Genomic DNA, 18,203 nt, shown 5'->3' with positions numbered 1-18,203 from the left:
CACCTTCACAATTTTAGAGCCAGCCCTGACAATTAGTCCAGCTCTTATCAACATCCCTCACATTTATTAAATGGATGATCTCTCCAACTCTTGATATCCAATTAAGATAGCATTTGAATGGGACTTACCAGATGAATAATGTTAAGGAGTCAGCCTTTTCACTGTACAATAAGTGGAAACAGCAACAGCAGATTTGTGTATTGTCCAGCAGAGCTAAAAACCCGCTATGCAGCTGTTCTGCTACATTGTGTGCTCTAATGCTTGTATTCCTTTCCTGCTGTTTGACCAATTGGAACCATTCACCGATAAGCACTCCCTCAATGTGTCCCCAAACAACAACGCCACCTCTAAAAGAAACAGACAAGTGCTAATGTAGATAAGACCGCAAAAACACATTCCTGTAAACGTCATACATAACTATGACAATAATTTGAGCACAAATATGCTGCAGTTTGTATCTCTTTTAGCATGTGTTGACACCACCCGGATGTAAATTACTAACAGCTGTTAATAGCTACCATATTGTTTGACAAAGGCAAGACTTTAAAATAGAGTGCCTGTGTTAATTGGTGGCTGATGCATTTACATCTGTTTCTAAGGCTCATCTGTTGTGCCAAGTACAGGAGTGTCTGACTTAAAATAATTAGTGCTAAACTTTCTAGTCGCCACCTTCAGAAGTTTTCTTTAAAGGTGTAAAACATTCTTGGCAATACCATGCCAGTATTTCTCAGCTTTGACTCATAATTCTGAGGCAATGGATTATCTGCATGCTGACCTCCCGAGAATACTGTGTGGCCAGAGGGCCTAATCCAGTTACAATGTGTGCACCAACCATACTTTATCACAAGGAACAGTATCTACCTCTCCTCAGGCTGTGAGACCACACTCTTGAGAAAAGATGCCTCTGAGCTCTACTGTAGTCTTGGATCACGTTGTCCTAATCCATTCCAAAGCGTAACCACTACATCCTAGGAAAACAAAACTTGCCCTTGGCCAGAGCTGAGGGGTAGCTCACACCTGTCTATGGTCTCTGTTCTTGCGTGTTTCCAGGAGGGAGAGCTAAATAAACAGGACGTTTTTCCTTGAGTCTTCTAGTTTGCCTGCAGAATGGGTTCAACACTAAATTCATCCTTCTTGTTCCTGTGAGAACCACAGAAACACATTTTTGTTGTTAGGAAGGCTTTTATAAATGAAATACTGTTTTGTGGTGTCTCCCACTCAGTGGTTTTTTGATCATCTATGACAGGGAATGAAAAAAACAATCTAATATACATGTAATAGTAACTGAGAAAGCTTTCGAGACTGGCCTGCTACAGTACAAGCATGTACGACGTGGGTGTACATCTTCAAAGCCGATGAAATACATGACCACAGCAGTGGCTTTTTTATATAGTCTTAAATGGAGGGCATTATGTCTTATTTATTTATTGACTAAAATAGAGAGCTATATGTATTGTGTGCATCATGCAGCACAGGTTTTGATCCAATAAATATTCACTACTCACTCACTACTGTTGAATGAATAATTATGTCCTCTACTTATTGACTGTTACATTTTGACTGATCACACTTAAATTTATTGTTTTTGCCTATTGAATGCGCCTCCCCTTGGAACACAGCCTGTATGGAAAATAAGTTCCTATTTAAAACCAAGGCTGGTTTCAGGTGACAGGAAACTATTGGAAATTAAGGGCAAAAAGTCTGATTATTTCTCCATCTGTGTTGAATTTAACGCTTATCACAGTGGTCGTTGATCTCCGTGCCTGTGCAGGCCAGACACTGTTGGGTACATGGTACTCAATCAGATAGGCTCATTTTGGGATTTGTTTTTCCTCCCTTGGGCATCTGGTGCCAATTTTCAGAAGGTTTTGGACTAAATTGTGGCTGGAATGTGAATCATCATTCAGTGCACTTATCTGTCCAAAAAAAACCCCCAACAACTTATACAGTTAATTCTGCCATGTTCTGCCCCTGAGCTCGTTAAAAACATTGCCCTAATGTTCAGCATGGTTCACACATTCTCCTAATAAGCTCTCGCAGCCCACCTTTCCTTGCTGTATAATAAACACAGAGACAACAAAGGACCAGGAGAAAATACTCTCCCTCACGTTCTTCCTCAGATTCACTAATATCTGTCCTTCTCTTTTCTTTCATGCTGTCACCCTGGCCATCCTCTGCCTGGTTTATCATCATACAGGTAAGTCATGCACTAGGTGCTATGTTTCTGTCTGTTACTGTGTCTTTGATTTCACATGGAAATTATCTGAGGAACAGCTCATATCCTGTAGCTGTCTTTAGTGGGCTGAAGCAATCACTTCTGTTGCCTCCTTGTGACTCCTTTTTATCGATTGAGTGTCTGTATGATTCCCTGCTCTGCACTCAAAAATTACCTGTGCTAGAAGATAGAGATAAATTAAAGGCCAGACATTTTAAAGTAATGCAATTGCAGGTTAAAAAGAGCTACTCGGGATCTGAAAGAGTCCTCCTCTCCTCTCCTCTCCTCTCTCCTCTCTCCTCTCTCCTCTCTCCTCTCCTTCTCCTTCTCCTTCTCCTTCTCCTTCTCCTTCTCCTTCTCCTCTTCTTTCCCCTCTTTACTGCTCCAGTGAAGTTTTGTAATTAGATTGTCATAGCACAGACTGCTTTTGGGCTTGCTACTGTTTTATATGCAGATGACTCAAATGATTTGTCTCATGATTTCATTGTCACTGTTTACTTGACTTTGACTATGTTGATGTGACAGTGTTGTGGCTCAGGAGGTAAGAAAGGCTTAGGGGAAGTGCAAATCAGAGAAAAATAAACAGTGTTTGCACAGGAGTGCTCCTGATGAATAATTAGTCATTTCTATGTTCTTGGAAGATAATCCAATAGAGTATCCAATAATGATTAACTCACTGTATATTAATCAGTTGTTGACACAATGGTACTCCAATTCCTGAATTGATTTCCAGTGGAACTTGTAACATATCACTGTGATATAAATTACATGCAATTGCATGAAACATTATGTGGAAGTATAGGTCAACTTTCCTTCTTTCATGCATACTCAAATGTCCTTACTTGTACAGCCATGCTCATCTCATATTATTTTAGAAGGACATCAGAAGCACAATTCTCCAGAGGCAGGTCATAAATGGAGTTTCTGGGTAGTAAATATCGTGGGAATGGCCTTTACTCAGTGTCTTAACCATACCACTGTCCAAAGCCCAGAATGTCGGTTCCATTCCCACATTTAATTGCTGTCGACAGTACTTACAGAAAAGTCCTGTGTAAAGTGGTCTGGCTGCTGTTCAAGCGTGTTTGCTAAAGCCTGGCCAGATCTGTGCTGTGGTCCAGAGGAGTGGGCCAAAACCAACAGATGGGTAGAGCAGAGGAAACGTTGCTGCAGAGTTTGTCCCGAACACCATGCCGAGCGGGTGTCCCTCCTCAGAGACTGACCAATTGGCCCTATGTCCACTGGGCCGATGCCAAGAGAGACAGAAAGAGGGGGAGAGAACGGGAGCAAGGGGCAAATAATGTGGACGTAAGATGAAAGGGGACCTCAGACCTTAGCTAAGTCAGATAAACTTGTGGGAGACCTCTCTGTCCATACACACAAACATATGCAGACATACACACACACACACACATTCACAGTTTAACAAGCTGCAGATTTTTACCCAGCAGCATTTACTCACTGATGTCAGGATGCAGCCTCCGAGATACAGCCTCCTTAGTATGCGTCATCCTTGTTCCACCTACCACAGCCTACTGTAAGCCAAAATCTGCAGGTCGATGCTGAGCCAGGGGCATGCTGCCCTCTCTGCGTGTGGGTGGAAGTAATGCAAGGGGAGCGCTAATGCTTAATATGAGCTGCCTCCCTTCTCCCTGTAAACAGGATATAATATCTGCTCTTCATTAATGATGCAGGGCCCAGCCCCACGCAGCAGAATGCATTAGAGCTTTAATCAGCAGATATGATTGCTTTGTACTCCGTCTGACTGCACTAGGGGGCCTCGTGGGGGTTCGATGGCGGTTTATGACAACTAGCTGTCGACAGAAGAAAAGAGAAATGAAAAGAAATAAAAAGGTTTAATGATATTAAATCTGACAATGCCTTAGAAGGGTTTTTAAAGGGATGCAGAGACTATAAACCTTTTTTTATTTTTTCTTTCCATAACTTTTGGATTCAGAGGCATGAGTGTGAAGAATTGCTTAGTCAGGACTAGCATCTGTTTATTCCATTTTCAGGTAGGTGTTCTACTAGTTTGGCCTGAGAAACCAGGATTCATTCCAAAAGCAATAAAACCATGACAGAAAGAGTGAGAGGACCCATAGCGGCACCTTCAAAATCTTTTCCCAACTCACCCAAGTGGCTCTGTCCTCCTTGATTTTAAAACCACATTTAAACCACTTCTTCTTCTTCTTTTTCCTACCATTAATTTTCATGCCAAAATAATCACAAATATTTCTCATCAGCTCCCTGGGAGCAGCCTTGTCACTAATTAGAGATAGTTTCTAGGATGTTAAGGGACAGGATTTTTTTTCCCTTTTGGGACTCATCTGTTTCCCGCTGTTATTCTTGTACAGCATGCACAATGAAGGATGACTTTGATGTGCTTTTTTTTTCTAGACAAAATGGGCCCCAGCTGTCTATGCTGCATATATTACAGTATATACTGTATATCATATATCCTCTCCAGCATTTGAAGCATTACTATCCCGTTATAAGGTTTGACCTCAGGTTTCCAGATCACCTTACCTCTATATGTGAGGAGGTGATATAATGTGGTGTACAGAAAAAACTCAGGCCCCTAGGCACCAGTATGTCTCTACACACATTCACACCCTATGTGGTTGTTTTCATTGTCTGCTTGGTAACTGCCGAGGTCACAGTGGATTGTCAGATGCTTCCTAGTAACTAACCAAGTGTTCCCTGAAACAAGGAATTCAATATTTTGCTGGGTTTAAATGGGTCTATTTTGAACTGCAATTTATTCCTGTACCAGTAAGGAGTTTTCATTCTGTGACTGTAACACACATTTTGCTATAATTGGCTTGTGCAGACAAACCACCAAAGATTGCATAAATTGCTCTTACTCTGTCTGTTTATTTTAATTGCTTATGGTTTCATTTTAACGAAAGTTAATTGCATGATACATGCTTAGGAGAATTTAAATGTTTCATCCCAAAGAAGGAAGGAAATTGCTTTTATGATTTGTCCATTCTCACACACGAAGAAGAGTAAACAACATGACGCTGCTCTAGTGATGTGAAAAATATCTTCATATAGGTTAAATGCTGAGCAAGAAGCCTTTTGTATCCTCTGTTTGTCTCCCATGCAAACAAGCGCACACTAACATACACAAATCCACATGACTCATGCACCCCACGCTGTTATGCCAGTGTTGATTATTTTCTTATTGAGTTGTGGTTATCTTCATGTCTGTCTATTGCAATGTCATTTTTGACTCAAGTGCAGTGGTAGGTTGTCTTGTGTAAATGCTGTGAAAAATCGGTCATCTGCTAAACGTGTGGGGGTCTCATCGTCATCATTCTTGTATCCCAGCCAGAGGATCGGTTATGCAGGTTATTGGCACTCTTGCGTTGTGGAGTGAAAAACTGCTGAAACAGTGAACTGAGTCTGAATCTATCTGACGAGACATCTAAAGGGTCGGTCCAAGGTGCAGGATCAGAACCATCAAGTGTGGAGCCTGCACACCTCATGTCAGTCTTAACACAGATCAACCTCGCCTTAACCCTGTCAGTACATCTTCCTCCATATCGTCTTTACACCTCTACTTTTAAACCATTGTAGTGGAAAACAATTTCTATGGATTCAAAAGATTTCTATACCATACAGTTCTCAGCCAATATGAGCGTAACAGTTGCACGTCTACTGATTCTCAATCACGAGTGGAATTGCAAGTAATACAGTGTCTGGTTGTCTGTGTTCTGAATGCACTCAGATCATCAAATCATAAGATGTGTGACTATCAATGAAGCATTATACTGTATACATGTAAGGCTATTGCACTGCATAGTACTCAAAAACACTCATGCAGACTTTGTTTAAGAGGGTGCCAAGGTGCCATTGAAAATGCAGTAGCAATTTTATAACAGAAAAATCGTATTTCAAGTGATATTGAAATGTAAGACGCCTATGAAAGTCTCATCTTTCACTACAGTAAGTAAAAATATGGAACTTGAAACTCTTGAGTTTTTGTCAGAAAGCATACTATGTACAGTAAGGCGTAGGCTATAGTAAGTGAATACATCTTTTTCAGTAAAGATGGGAAAAAGAGATACACGTACAGTGTATCACATTTTTTAAATTAAAATTGGAGTTTTGGTAAAATGTGATTGTGGCAAACTCGTTATTCATTTTCTGAGAAAAACCTTTTATTGACTCACTTATATTATAAAATCCTATTCTGAGTGGATGTCTTAGCCATTTTACCACAGAGGGATTCTCACAAATATCCAGAATTTCTAAAGGGGCTTAGTATCAGCTGGAGATACAGTATAATTGTGTCCAGAGGGTGTGATTGTGTATTTGTTTAATCTGAAGGTATTGGATGGCTCTCAGTGTGTAATTTCAATCATCTTGGTAAACTGAGACAGTCTGTTTTCTTTCTCACTCCATCAGGACTTCTCACCTACTGTACATAACAATATTTAGTATTACCATAGTCACATGCTGACGGTATAATGCAGCTGAAAGTGTTACATCTGCAGCACTGCTGCTTAAAAACACTTTTGCACATTATTTTTCCATTTGATACAGAACTTGTGCCTCTCTAACATTATAATTGAAGGCAGACACAGAAAGTACCCAGAAATGGCCCATTCCCCTCTTGATGAAAATAAGAATGGTGCTTTGTATTTATACCACTCCTACCTGATACATTTGGGATAAGGTGCAGGGTGTCCTTTCTTTGATCTCTTTTAGAATGAAAATCACCCGTAGTGGCTGTTTTGATTCACTGCCGAGGTCTTAATCCAAGCCAAGAAGCTGTATAGGTCAAGACACTTATGTACCCTCCTCTACTGTGTAGGACATGCTTCTTATTGAGATATCACCCACAGGTGAGGTAATAGCCCCTCAAGGCTCCCCTCTTAAACCTTCCTGCTGTCAAGCCCATGGCTTTAATAGCGCTTCTCAACAAGATTCATAAAACACCCATGAAATTTTTTTCATTGGAGCCAATATTTTGTAGTGTCTTGACCTCACTGTGGTTGTCCTTTTCAGGTGGACATTGCAAGTATGAAGTGCAGAGTAGAAGTTAAGTGCATTAATGACTCTTACTGTACCTAGCAAGGCAGAATTAATTTTGGTCACACATAGCTCAGTGATGTCAGATAGCCCTTTACAGAGGTGGCAATTTGCCTGGCAACATAAAACTGTGTTTGTTTAAGAGCTCATCAGAGATTATTGGCTGTTATTATGTCAGTGGAATTCATTCGCCTGGTGTGGAAATCACCTAAATGGATTTTGTGCATTAGCTGTCATGAGGGATTTATATAGTTGGTATTTGATAAGTATGGTCAACCTAATTTTAACCAAAGGGTTACTCTGCCTTATTAGAGAGCTGCCTGGAAGAGTTAAGATAATAGTTAACTCTCTCACTCGTCAATTCTCCCCAGTCTTTCTTGTTTTATTTCTGTCTGGGCAGCGTTGTTGCGTTTTTGCAGACAGGGACGGGCTGATACTGTTTGTTGTCATAAAAACATCTTATTAGTTGTGACAGCTTGGATCTGTCTCTGTATGTGATGGTGATTCGGCCTGGGGAGGTTAGTGCCTGCTGACTGCCCATGCCTGTCTTTATCGTAGCACCACCGGCCTCTTTGTCAGATGTTCGTCCATCCTGAATGTGAAGTGACATTCGCTTTCTAGTGAAGAACCTAATATGAAAGCACAGCATGCTCTCAGGGTAGAAAAAAAAACCTAATGGTAAGCTCTAAAAACCCAAATAAGGTACGATGCCTGCCTCCCACACATAATCCCGAATGGTGCAAGTGTGGCTCAAACTGTTTTCTGCCGCAGGTAGAAACCAGATGCTGTTGAAGGCTCTAACATTGAAAAAGGTTTCATTGTATGTGCCTGTGGCGTCTTCTCGCACCCTGCCAATCAAACTGAAGGAAACATGTTCCTAAATAGTGTTTGATGCTATAACTGCATGGGTCACTAATAACAGACTTTTATGAGTGGGTGCAGAGCCAGGTAGTGCCCTGCCCTCCCTGTAATTCACCTGCAGAGGCCCAGCAAAGACCGTCATAGCTGCAGAACTTTGACTGACAGAGAGATGTACTGATGCGGGGTTACAGCCAGAATAAACAGGCACAGCTCACTTGAAACCATACAGTGCTTTCCTGCCCTCAGGACATGGCTGTTTCCTCATACAGAGGAATGAATGTCAATCATGTAATTTTAAAAATCCCCAGTATGAAAAAAAAAAGCCTTTGGAGCCCCCTTTCTTGTTTGCTGTAATACAGAGCACGCTATCTCTGCCTTTCTTTGACACACAAACACAAAGACACACACAATATTATACAGTGCAGTATTTTATTTCTGTATGTTTACGAGACTCCTCTGTCGTCCTGAATGCTAAATGTAGATAAGCTAATTTTCCTGAGCTGATTATCAGCTTCAGAAACAAGTGGGTAGACCACAGTGAACATTCAAACAGAAAATAAATTGAAGGAGCAGCAGAGAGGGAAAGAGGACTGTTTAGTTCCCCTCCTACGTAGCTGGAAATGGATCTCAGCAGTGGCATTTCTCTCCGGCTCAGTCCTAAGATCCCCCCGGCTTTAAGAGACGCTGCTTTTTGCCACACTAAATGACCAGTAATTCATTTGTGCTGTAACTCAATAGGAACGCAGCAGATATGATGGCTTTTAGAGAATGTCATTGTAAACAAAAGGAAAGTCCTTTCTCAGTGGGGATTTGTGTGGTAACCTCAGCTGCTTGGATCACCAGTCCGTTCTTCTTCTGCGTGCTTTACGCTACTGGATAGGTACTCTGTGTATGTATGTAAACCATTAGACTGCTGTTATTGAACTAATGTTTTATAGTTTGTGTATACAGTACAATTTCCAGTCTGAGGAGTCTAAAACGTATAAGGCAACACAAGAATATTTGACTTAACTCAGTTTATTAGATTATCCATAAATGAAATGTTAGACTTTACTTTGACTGTAACGAGACTTCAGTGCTTTTGGGCTTGTGTCAACTCATCTGCAATTAAGCCTACCTTTGCACTGCTCCTCCTGAACTTTGACATAGAGTTTTTCTCCTGAGGTTAGGTAAGCACTGCAACACATATTGTCTGGAGATTGTAATGACCTTCAACTACTTTTTGCAGAGTAGGTATTCAAATCTATGCAGCATGGACTACAAATATGACTCGAAATGGCTGTGCTTGCCTGTTTTCCTGTCACAGCAAGGGTATGCCTGAGGATGGCTTCATCCAAGGGACATTTACATTAGTAAATAGCACAAAACTGACAGGCTCTTCTATAAATGAGCAAGTACGCTGTCCTATCAAACGGCGGGATGGCCGCTGGTGGGGAAATGGGACGTGTTAGGGGCATATGAACTGTATATGCCTGCTGACAATGATGAATGTTGGCTCCAAAATACAGTATAAGTGATTTCTTCCACTTTATTTATTTATATACAGACTGAAATTGGGGTCGTTTTTGACCAATCTGATAAGGAGGCTACAGTGTGGGAAAGGAGAGGAGGGGAAAGAGCTGCAGCGAAGGACACACGCCTCTTTTAGAAATGGATATTGGCTTCCATCAAAGGGCCTCTAACAGCATTGGTAAAGTGTAAACAGTGACCCTCTGCACCACCTGGCAAACTCCTCCAGGGTTATTACATGGAAGAAGTAGAGTGTAGAGACACTTTGTTAAACTCTTGCTCCAACTCACAGTGAACAGAATGATAACTAAATGCAGCCTGAACAGAAATTATCCAGAGCACACACACACACACAATGACAATGATCATTAATCAGTGTTGAGATACAGAATCATTTTCATCCACTGCAGACAGTTTTCTATTTGGAGTGCACTCTATATACACTCTAACTGTAGGTTGCTCCAATGTTTCCCTCCAGTTGTTGTCATGCAGGCAGCAGCAGTAGGAACAGCATACATTTTAGGAGCCATAGTGCAAAACACGTAAAGTTGCCTCTTTACTTCATAAAAGTGTTTTATAGGCCCTGATGTTTTAATGGTGTTTACAAGGTTTGGATTAACGGAAGCTTTCTGTCAGAGACACATGACCGGTGCTGCTGAGCCATTGCAGTCTCGCATTTAACTTTCTTCAAAGCAGTTTTATGCCTTGATAAAACATAGCAATTATTCACATTTTGCGCCATTTGAGAGAGATTGCAGCCAAGACGGAGCAGTTAGGAAGCTGTGGTATGGTGAGGTGGGGGTGTGATGAATTAAAATATCTTCTTCCACAATCCATTCTCATTTGTGTTCCATGGAGGCGTGTTATTTGCTTGTTAAACTGATGGCAAAAAAGGTTTCAGTCTCCCTTTGGAATTCCACCCTGTGTAATGTGTGTTGTATTTGTAAGGCAATAATTATCATTAATTAAGTTATTTTTCTTTGTTTGTTTTCTAACATGCTAAGCTTTGAAAACAAATCTTATCTTTGCATGGTATACTTTTTGTTGAACTTTGCACATGCATTAATAAAAACTTAAAAAAAAAAAAAAAATGTAACTAATAAGGAAGTCTGCCTGAAATGCTCATGTTGTGAGTTTTCATAAGAAAGTAGGGCTGCACAATCGATTTTGTGCAAGCATTTCTTTGAATATTATTGACCTTTAACAATGGTTATGTAACCAGCTATGTTACTATTTTAAAAAAGACAAGCCAAACAGATAGAGCTTTATTTGTACTTACTTCATTGTGTCTGCTTAAAGCAGAAAGAATCTGATTCGCAGGCTCCAAGGCAGTGATATAGATAACACCAATTCAACAGGCAGAGCTTCTCGAACCCACCATGCATGAGGATCCCCTTGCTACTTTGGCTAAATGTGAAAAAGACTTCATTTCATTTAAAGATTTACACATTTGAAGCAAGTTTTAGAATGTTTAGTTTTGTAGGCAATTTTAGAATTGACAGTGTTAAAGTAAAGCCAGTTTTCTGTCAATTAGCAGTTTACTGTCAGTTATTTACAAAAATTTACAATGTACAGTGTCTGATAGACATAAATATGTCTATCAGATGTGAAGACCAGTCAGTAGGATCAGCTGAAATGGCTCATCTGTCTCAGCAGCAGCAAGTGAGCAGAGGAGGCTGGATCTGGTGCTCCTGTAGGGCAGATAATATACTTATTACACTTATTCTCACCTCATGTTCACACAAGCTTCACACATGAGCACAGGTCATAATATAATCTTTTATATGGAATTTACTTTAATCAACTGATTGAGACACATGTATGGAATGCATAGACAATTACAGTTATACAAATGAGGTGGCTATTAAACAAGATGACAGTTAAAGTTGTGCATATGTTTGTATTCATGTATTCACACACCTGAGAAAAGTGACAAGATGGAATCTGTGGTCAGTGTTGTGCTCTCATCATCAGAGTGAGATGTAGCCAACTGTTGAGATGTTTCTTCAAGTGGTTCCTAGGCCTGTTTGGGGGCCAAACTAATCACTTCTTGGCCATTTAAAAATATACAAGGAATAAAATTCTTTTCTGATGTTTTTTATCAGCAGAGGATATGTAAATGATGTTATGAAAGTTACCACGGTCAGCCTGCATCTTTAATTGTGCCTTCACTTTGAAGAAAACATCAAAAACACTGATAAAATGGTTAAGAGCTCTGCAATCAATAGTACAAACCTGTCCACAGACAATCCGCATGTCCTTTGATGTCCTTGTGATTTGGTCAGGCAGACCAGTCCTGCTTTAAAATAAAGCCAGTCGTTTTTATGCCTTCAGGCTTTCTTTAGTGTAGTGTCACTTCCCCAGTTTCCAGCTTACACATACAGTATTGTCCCAATAGGTGTCTGTTAATTACACCTACAGGCAAACATTTTAATGTTCACAGAGCACTGATGGCTCAGTATGATGTACTGGTCAATTCTAATAGCCTTTAACCTTTCAAGATATTTATTCCTCCTAGTTTTACAGCTCTCCTAATTCTTACCGGCCACCTGTTGGGACACTCAGTGGTGATAAGAGGGATGGTATCACATGAAGTGACATCAATACATAGTCTCGTATTTTGAGACAACATTTTGTTATGCCTGGGCCACCTGCTAGCTTTTTTGACCAGACGTTTACATGTTGCACTGTTAACCATTGTGTGAGAGCTGGAGTGTCTGTTTTTTTTTTTTTTTTAAAAGGTAAATGTACACATGCTGTTCTTAAACTTTTTCACCCGTCTTGATCTCTGCTCTCTCTTGCTGTATTAATGTGTCTGTTTGTGAAGTGAGTTACCACTCTATTCATGCTTTTACAGAGGCTGACATGAGGCCCTGTGTTTATATACATTCAAAAAGACTGCCAGTCACTATGATGATGTTTTTGTGCTGCTCAGAGAGACTGCTATGGAGCAAATCCATCCTAGGTATGAGGCTGCATACCTGGGATGGATATGCTCCATAGGCCCAGTCCATTAACACATCCACCACTGACCCATAAATCACTGTCCAAGGCCTCCATAGACAGTCCCAGCCTGTTGGAACAGTCAGTACTCACATTTGAACCCCCACAGATAAATCAGATCCCTCTCCTCAACAACTTTCATTCCTTTTCCTCCCCTCTTGTTTATCTCCTCTCTTCATCTCTTCTGACTGGCAGATTTTTATTTTCCCATAGTTCATGATTAAAGTCCACTGCTTAAGAGTTTTTGCTTTGCCCTCTGTTTGGCACGCAGGTGCTAACATAAGAGGTTGCCACAGCTCGGTCTTTTGAAAAGACTCATTCATTAAAAAAATGTCCTTTGACTTTATCCTTAATTTAGGCATATCTACATTTGTAAACGGTTTGCTAAAACAAGTGTGTATATCATCAGCATGATTAGCTTATTGTGGCACCATCATTTCAATGAGGAGAGGAATGAGAACATAAAGTTACTCAGGCATCTTTTCTTTGGACTATGCAAGGAAAGCAGTATGCAGTTAATTACTGCACAAAGTTCACACTTCTGGTATCAGCATGTCCCCTGAAGTGCTACACATGGGCTTCTCAAATGCTAGGGCTTCCGATTGCTCTTACACTCATGAAGAGGCATTCAGCCATCCCCAGAAGTCTACTCTTGCTGTCAGAGAAATGGAGTCGTTGTGGTCTCTGTGATGAAGCTTTATCCTATCCCCTCGACAAATTAACTCATTAATGATTGATTTAGATTGAACATGTATGAAGAAACCATTCATCTATTCATGGAATCTCATTTGTCCTGTTTTATAGAGTGATGCTTTTGACAGGAAGTAGCAAAATGGAAAAACCCAATCGTCCAGGAGAGATAGGCTTTTTTATTAATGCCTTTCTCTCCATCTGCCTTATAATTCTCCAACACAGGGAATTCATTTTAATTTTTTACGGTACAAAAATGATGATGGGTCCTGATTAGAACTATTCTTGTACTTAAATTGAAATGCAAGATATGCCATTTTATATAATTATCTTCTTTTTTTACAAGCGTGCAGGTCTGTGAACCCCAACTCTGGCAAAGTTCTTAAGCTTTTATTCACTTCATTGCTACTCCCACTTAGATGTAATTTTTTTTTTTTCTTGCATACCTCATACCCTTGGCATAGAATATGGGACAGTGAATGTTAGCACCAAGAATGTGAAGTACTATGGTAGAAAATGTTTCTTGATAGCAAAGGGTGGTACTGTTCCTCAGTCCCTTCTGGAGCTTTGTGAATGCCAGCTGGAAGAACATTGGATGAGGAAGAAAAAAACAAGTGCGGGCATGGAGGGAAAGTGATGGAGTAGAGGAGTGGGGGGGGGGGGGGAATGATATAAAAACTGAAAGAAAAGATGCCAGCTCATTAACCATGTACAGTTGAGAAACAGGGAGTGAAGAAAGGGGTAAGAAAAAGGGAAAGAAAAGTTTGTCTCTCCTGGGCTTCGAAGCAGCCAGCCTGGGCATGGCCATACCCTGTTGGCCTCACGCAGAGCAACAATTCTCTCCTCTGTCAACATGAGTACGCAGCATGTCATCACTGATAAACCCTCTGTGAAAACGCATACAGTCTAGTTCACAGGAAAAACAGATAATGTGGTGGAGGCAAGATCAGAGAAAAGGCTCAGATTTAGAGCGTTTTCATGTGCTGGCACTGATTACTTTTCTCTTCTCATGTGTTTCTAAAACATATATTAACAAGAAATGCTGTAGCATGTGGATGTGGTCTTTAATGGAGAGGACCCCATTATTTCTTGCTACAGAGGCAATGTGAGATAATATCAGCTATTACATTTTCTCAGAAGTCATAGAGGGCTCTGCACAAAGAAAAGTGCCTCCTTTTTGCAAGCTGTGAGTGTGTCTGTAAGGGTGTTATTGTGCAGTCCTGGTCTTCACAGCAGAAGTAATAGCTGATGGGAAGGCTGCATGAAAAGATTTGGTTTATATGGAAGTGACAGGATTTAAAATAGTTTAGTAATTCTTTTAGTTTCTTAATAGTAAATTTCTGTGTCTTTCATTTATCCTCTTTCACTCTAAATGTATCAGTGTAGTATTAGTGTTATGTGTTTTATGATAGTTTGCAAGGACAAGTTAATCATTATAATTTTGAGGATTTAAGCTTGATGGGGCTGACAGTCCGAAGCCTGTTTAATGGCTTATTCAAAGAATGGAATAGGATCTATTTGAAGCAAAATATATTTCATAAGTCTGTGAAATAACTGCTCTGATAGTACTGTAATTACATTATGAAGCCATTACCAGTTGGCAGGTTTCCTAAGCAACTGTCCAATGATACGATCCACTTTGTTGTCCTGTATTTCACTGCGCACAACACTGTGCTTAATGAAATACAGGGTGGCAAACATTACATCACTGAACTGCACTGACGTGTTGCATTCTCTTTGGAGAATGGATCTAATGTTGTTAGTTATCCTTGAAGCACTTTTCCCTTTGCACTAACTATATCAGTGAATGCCTCTGCATACCGGAAGTAGTGGCATGATGTGTAAAATGAAAAGCTTGTGCAGTGTGTATCAGAGTTTGTGTTTGTGGTGTGGATTGCTGCAAAAATGTTCTGGGTTTGAATTTGGTCCTTTTGTTGTTGAGTTTTCTGTGTGTTTAGCTAGGCAAGCAGCATGGTCCACCACTGTCCAGACTGAAATAACTAAAAAGCCTGATGGATTACCATGAAATGTTGTACAGACATTCATGATCCCCAGAGGATGAATCCCATTGACTGTGGTGATCTCCTGACTTTTGCTCTAACGCCACCATGATGTTCACATTTGTGGTTTAGAGTGAAATATTTGACCATTATTGGATTGATTGTCATTAAATTTGCTACGTATTTTCAATGTTCCTTGAGGATGAATTCTATTGACTGGTGATACCCTGATTTTTCCTCTAGCACCACCAGCAAGTTTACATTTTTGGTTGGTAGTGAAATATCTCTACTGTCTCAACTATTAGATTGATTGTCATGAAATTTCATACAGTCGTCCATTGTTCCCAGGGGATGAATTGTAATAACTTCGATCCCCTGAACACTCATCTAGCACCATCATCTGGTCAAAATTTCACAAGACCTTCCCATCACCCTCAGCTGTACTTTGTGTTTAGTGCTAATTAGCAAATGTTAGCATATTAACATGCTAAACTAAGATGGTGAACATGATAAACACGCTTACATGCTTAACATCATGCTAGCATTATCATTGCAAGGATGTTGGCATGCTGATGTTAAACATTTAGCTCAAAGCATCACTGTGCCTAAATATAGCCTCACAGAGCTGCTAGCATGGCTGTAGAATCTCAGTTGTGTATTAACATCATCCAAAGACATTTGTCTCAGGTGAACTGAAAACTATAAATCACCCAGAAACTAGTGTACACTGTATGTGTCTTTGTCTGTCTGCTTGCCATGTGATGAACGGGGTATTTTCCTGCCTCTCATCTAATTCATGTTGAGGTATGTGCCAGTCCTCCTATGACCCGTGATGAGCGAGTTGCTGCCATGCTGACTGGCTGCTATCATCTACATCTGCATTTCTGGCATTGGTGTCTCCCTCCTCTGGTGCTGTTTCTGTGGTTATCATAATGAACGAATGAGCAGAAGATAGGATTCCTTGTATCCTTGTTTAAGCATGATATGCGGCAGCATGGGCTGAAGAATGTGTGTTAAAATGAGTTTTGACATTCACTTTGCTGCATGTCCAAACTGGTAGCACAGTGCATTATTCACTCATAATGCACTCTTTGTGTAATGCTAATGCCTTCTCCCTGTTCTAAATGCAATGATATTTTAGCATACTTGTCACCGCATAACACAATTTAATGCCAGTCTACATGCCCAACACTGAATGGCAGTCAAAATATTGTTGCTCTCCCACAAAAGAGATTGTTGTATATAACATTAATGTGTGTGCGTGTGTGTCTGCACTCTTCTTTGTGTATCTGGGAGAAAAACACCAAAAAAACTTCTAAGTAAATATCCGTACATGATAAACTCTCCCGAAGGAGTAAACATTCTTCACTATCTTCATGTGAATTTCTGTGACATCTCTTCTGCTGATTGTCCAGCATAATTTATCTTTATGCATTCCTTGATGTCAGAGTCAGAGTACCGAGCACTGACTTTCACTCATATCTTGGGCAGTTTCCAGAGTAAGAAATGTTAACCATAGGATATAAAGTTTCACTCCTGACAGATTGCTAGGTCAGTGACAACGATGCAGGGAGCAGCAAACAGATGCTTGGCTAAGAAAAATAGCCAAGGATTTAGTGGCCAGAAAACGCTGGGATCTCACATTGTGAAGAAAAGACCTGCTTTCACATTATCAGCATTCACATTACAGGCTCATTAACAAGAATAATGGAGCTCAATAAAAGCAATCAGGCTCTGAAATAAACTACAATTAAACAACATTATTTTTCCCCATTAGAGGAGGAGCACCCCTCTGGGCTAAAGAAGAAGGACATTGCCTCAGTCTTTCCCCATCTGCTGCAGACAGACATTATTACTGTGCACTCATGACAGCTGTATACTGTAAACATCAGACGAAGACAAACAGGACAAAGAGGATTTTTGAGTGTTCCTGTTGTTTGAAGGCTTCATAATGCTTCTGCCATGCTAAACAAACACATCCCAAAAGCTTTTTAATGTCTAGTTACGCTGCACAAACACATTGTGTACTGTTGTCTTTCTGCAGAGTATCATTCCCTCCATAAATCCATCCAAAGCCCCAGCATGAAGTGCGGACTGTAGTGTGCAAACATGTCGCAGGGCTTTGGTTTCGGAGCTGCAGCGCCAGGAAAGGCCTGTCTGCTTAGGAGCTATAATTTAATTGAGGGATTAGCATTACTGTGCAGGGTATAATATACTTCTTTCAGCACCTGCCATTTAACCTTGCTGGTGGTGTGCAGGACTTGCAGGAACAGAGCAAGGGGTTAGCTTTAATCGTCAACATGCTACAGCCCTGAATGGTGGCTGGGGGTTTCAAGCCCCCCTTATTGATTCCAACAGATGGCAGAACCAGAGAGAGAGTTTTTCCGCTGACTCGATGCCCAGATGAACAGCAGTGGAGAGCTTGCCATGGCTTCATTAAATATTCACTCACAGCGACAACACACCAAACATTAAGCGCACACAGACAAGACACAAATGAACCACAATAAAAGTGCTACTGTGCAGATATCTGAACAGGACATAGAGCCATATCCAAGGAAAAAAGACATTTACCTCGTGCCTATGCCTCTTGAAATATTGAACAGTCAGCAACAATGGCTTCCGTAGCTCAGCAAGTGTGATAATACATGTCAGAATTATATTAATAATTCATTCTGAACTTATTGGTTAATTTTTTTTTCCTTTCAAAATAGTTTGTATTGGTTGTGGGATCGTACATATCATCTCAAACAATTATCATTATCAACCAGTCTCTCAGTCATGCTGTTTCAGAGAAACTGTAATTTAGCACTTCATAAAGCAGCAATGAAACGAGTTGTGATGAGTCTTGGGAGAATTTGATAGTTGTGCAGTCTTGGCTATGAGAC

The 18,203-nt window shown here is 40.4% G+C and overlaps 1 protein-coding gene across 6 annotated transcripts in view; it reads left to right on the top strand.

Annotated features, from left to right (window-relative positions):
* The window catches only part of macrod2 (mono-ADP ribosylhydrolase 2), a 423,644-nt gene that overhangs the window by 246,450 nt on the left and 158,991 nt on the right, over nt 1–18,203 (top strand). The gene's annotated exons all lie outside the window — the stretch shown is intronic.

This window comes from Thunnus maccoyii, chromosome 14 (assembly GCF_910596095.1).
Source record: "Thunnus maccoyii chromosome 14, fThuMac1.1, whole genome shotgun sequence".
Taxonomy (NCBI): Eukaryota; Metazoa; Chordata; class Actinopteri; order Scombriformes; family Scombridae; genus Thunnus; species Thunnus maccoyii.
Note: the sequence above shows the minus strand (reverse complement) of the source record. Positions and strands in the feature narration are given on the sequence as shown.